Raw genomic sequence first — 4436 nt, 5'->3', positions numbered from 1 at the left:
CTAGAACCAGTCCCATCAGCCCACCATTTTGGTGGAATTTATCGTCACGTGGGGGGTTTCTGGTTATTCAACACCCCATCCGACCTGGTGGTGTCGGTGCGGGAATGAATGTTAGTGCTCTAGCCATGATGTTCATCGTGAAGTGGTGTTACTAAAGTGTAGTGTCACAGTGATGGTGATACATAAAATTGACTACTTAGACTCGGCTTGGATGTGCAACTAGAAATCTATGTGTCAGGAGTTAAAAACACAAGCCAAATAGGGAAACTGCCTAATGGCGCTGTGCAGAACGGTCGACTCCCAAATATTAGTCTGTCTCCTCTGCGCTGAATCTTCTTAAATGGCTTCCAGTCAAGAAGCGGATTTATTTTAAAGCCCTATGCATTGCCTTTAGGGCACTCCACAGCACTGGCCCTGACTTTTGCAGACAAAGCTTCCAATGGTACATTCCATCTAGACCACTTTGTTCTGCTTTAGCTCACAATCTCATGATTCCAAATTACAAAAGTCCTGCTTGAGCGGAAGAAGCTTTGTTGTGGGTACAACCAGACTCTGGAACTATCTCCCCTTGGAACTGAAAAGAAAACAGATATGTTGGCTTCAGAAAAGCCCTCGAAAAATGGATTTTCACCAAATAACTATCCTTTTTTTCTCGTCAGCAGTTTACCTTCTCTGAGATTAGAACCTAGACACCTCCAGGTATGAGCGCACCATACAAATCCTATTTTCATTTCATTCAATTCATTTCAGTGCCCAATTGCACTCTGCAGTGTGAACAAAAGTATGCTCCATGCCAAGAGCACAGAGGAGAAGGGGGTGTTGGGATAGAGAGAGAGATTTCAGTGCGCTGGTGCACCATGGCCACTGCCCACCTCTGCTTATGCATTTAACCAGTCTCTGAAGATGTGTCTCTTCCTTCAGGGTTTTCAATGCCTTGCAACTGTGCAATGGACAAGCTTAGATACAGTGATAGCATGTATGTATGAGAATATTATTAACTATCTCTTCACTCAAATGAATGCCTAGAGTTGATCAAGTATTTATCTAGTGTCCTGTGCAGTGTTCTTAGCTCATATGCTTGAGAATATATCATTCACCCAATGTATCCTTTAGATTTGTTTTCCTTGTGCACTCTTAATAACTCAGTTGCACATTTTGTGAGCTCAGCCCTGGTTTTGGCACCAAGGACACTTTTCCTAAGTAAATGAATTGTTAGTAAAAGTCTTACGACTGATAAACAATGGGTAGTGCTCCCAATCAGAGATAAAGTACCTCACTATTGTTTACATGCACCTGACCTTTGGTTAGGTAGATTTGCAAAGATCACTTTGCTTTCTGTGTTTTGTATTGCTTTAGGTTTTCACTCCTCTTTCTGATTGCAGTGCGCTTTCTCTAAAAACCTTTCTTGGCACACCTCGTGCTTTTGAGTAATAGGAACATGCTTGTTGTTATGTCCTTTAGCAGAGTTTAGAGATTTAACTTAAGTCCTCACTATCTCTCTTGATGCATATTGTACTTTCTCTAACTAGAAGCACTGGTGTAACGAAACTTGAGGGGGCCCCCCTGCAAGGTATGTGGAGGGCCCTCTCCGGACTCAATCAGGGGCTCTCCGGCCAGAGTACTGAACTGAGGGAGCCCCTTGGGACTTGGGTCCCCCCGCACCATGAGGGCTGTGGGGGCCTGCGTTACACCACTGACTTGCAGCTCGAGTTTGCATAAACATTAAAGTCTTTACTTGTCGTTCTTTTCTCATTCAGGTTTGTCGGAGCAGTAGCGGAACTGCGGCAGAGGAGGTAGAAGGAAGATCAGACTAAGGTCCGCCTGAAGTCTTCAGGTAAGTGTTTTTTCTGAGATGAGCGTGTATCTTTATCCGTGGCTTTTCTGTTGCTGAGCAAGGTGTGGCTTGGGGTGTGGCCTTCCATGCTTTGTCAAACAAAATGGCTCCAAAATCCCCAGAGGATATCTGAGCAGACTGTTCCAGGCTATTTGAAGTACTCGAGTTTTGTTAAATGGATCTTACTATTCCTAAGGTTCCTAGGGCCTCATTTACAATCTTTTGACGTAAGGTAGCATCGCAAGCCTTCCTGCTGTACAGCCCTATGTCAAAAGAAAAGGGCAAGAATGCACCATATGTATCAGATACGGCACATTCCTGTCCTTTCCTCTTGCCCTGGTGCACCAATGGCTGCCATGCACCAACACAGGTTCCCTTGCATAATGGTGGAAGGGTGTCTGCATTTTCATGGTGACTATTTTTGTGCAGTCGGGGACCCATACTATTTCCTTTGGAACTGCACTAAGCTCACTGATGTATAGTTGCTATGCACATTTATTGCACTTTATATGGTGTCCTATCCACCTGCCCTATGCTTCCTAGACCTGGATGTCACCTAGACAGAAGGGGGTAAAGAGAACTTAATTGACCTGATGAGAGTCGTGACAGAAGCAGATCATTTACAGCTGTTGGTTTTTTACACATCCTAGATAGCAAGGTATTGACATATACATAAAGTCCTACATTTAAGAATACTATGTTATTGCAATGAAATAACAAACATAGTCACATTAAAATAATTTCTATTTAAGTGCTCATGATAAGTCATTAGTTCAATTTCAGTCCCCTTCCAGATCATTATAAAATCATCTGCACATCTTCCACAATATATCACTGTAAGAAATTGAGTCTTTAGTTGGCAGAGGTATGCATCCTGTCAAAGTAGGGACCACAATTCTAGCCAAGGTAAGCTTGATACACGCTAAAAACAAACCTGTGCCCACCTTCTGGTAGCTTGGCACAGAGCAGTCAGGCTACTCTAAAGAGGCAATGTGTAAAGTATTTGTGCCACACATACACAGTAACACAATTAAAACACAACAAAAATACTCCACACAGGTTTAGAATAATAAATAATAATTTTTATGATTAAAACAAGACCAAAATGACAAACCTCCAATAAGTAGAACATGAGTAATGCATTTTTTAAAGAATAAATCAAAAAGTAGTGCTTAGAGTCAAATAGCGTTCAGAGGTTACTCGAGGTCACGCAGGACTGAGGTAGATCTAAAGTTCAGGCTGACCACCATGGAAGGGAGGCCAGCTACAAGACTCACACATGGTCCGCTGAAAAAGTGCCTCGAAGGGAGCAAGCGTCTGCGTCAAATACTCAATTCATCAGTTCCGATTCAAGCAGTCGGGTAGATGCGTCATCGTCGAGCGTCACAATAGGGTCCTGTGCCATCATCAAACCCCTTACAATGCATGTGCTGCATCGTCGTTGAACCACACAGTTTCGTCCCACTTTGTCATTGAGCCACGTAGGGATGACCTCAGATTGGCACTGCGTCTGTATCGAAGGGCACTGCGTCAGTTCCGATTGGCGCAATTTGGTCACTGCTTCGATTTCGAAGCAAAAAGAACTGCAGAACGCACTTCTAGGGCCCAGGCCAGTATAGGCACCTCAGGCAGGGTAGGACTTACAGATGGCAGAGTCCAGCAGCAGGGTTCTAGGAAGTTTTTGATGGCGCTGAGACTTCAGAAATAGGGGACAAGCCTGCAAGCCTTTGGATTCACTCTAGGTTCAAGTGAGATGGGTCCAGTCCTTGTCCTCAGCAGAGCAGAGATCTGCAGGCAGCAGGACAGCTCAGAAAAGCAAAAAGCAGTTCCTGTAGAGCAGCAGTCAGGCAATGTGGAATTCCTTGTAGCACAGCAGTTATGTTATGTTATGTTATGTTATGTTATGTTATGTTATGTTAAAATATTTAAAAGGAGGATGGCTGCCCCAGCACAGACTGTGGTAGAGTGGACAGCTAGTGATTGGAAAATAGCCAGGTCTTCACAGTCCTTCTAAAATTCCAGTGATTGGAAATACTGCGGGTAGAGAGAGGTAGAGAGTTCCAAAGGGCAGGCTCTACTGCCTTGAACGAGCGGCCACCCGCTCTGGACCTGCATACCAGAGGCACCATGGCCAGATGCAAATCCACTGAGCGCAGAGTGTGAGTGGGTGGAAAAAGAGAGCCCATATCACTCCAGATCCTAGGGGCAAGGCCCAGAAAGATCTGAAGTGAATTCTCTGTTCTAATGGCAGCCAATGTAGCCGGCAGAGAAGGTCGGAGACGTGACAGTGCTTGGGAAGTGCAAACAAAGCACGGGCTACAGCGTTCTGGAGCCTGTTGATCACTGATTTATTGGAGCCCAGGAGCAATGCGTTGCAGTAGTCCATTCTAGCCAGGACGGTGATTTGGATTATCAACTGCTGGGTGAGAGAGTCCAAAGGTCACAGGATCGGCTATTGGCCATGTAGCATTCCAAAGCAGGTGCCTTTCACTAATTTAGCTTGTGCCTCGAAAGAAAGGGTGCAATCAACCCAGACTCCCAAGTTCTTCACCACAGATTTTGGTAAGGGGGTACACCAAGTGCAGGGGGCCACCACTGGCTG

Source organism: Lissotriton vulgaris, chromosome 2_1 (assembly GCF_964263255.1).
Source record: "Lissotriton vulgaris chromosome 2_1, aLisVul1.2, whole genome shotgun sequence".
NCBI lineage: Eukaryota > Metazoa > Chordata > Amphibia > Caudata > Salamandridae > Lissotriton > Lissotriton vulgaris.
This window is presented reverse-complemented; position numbering follows the sequence as displayed.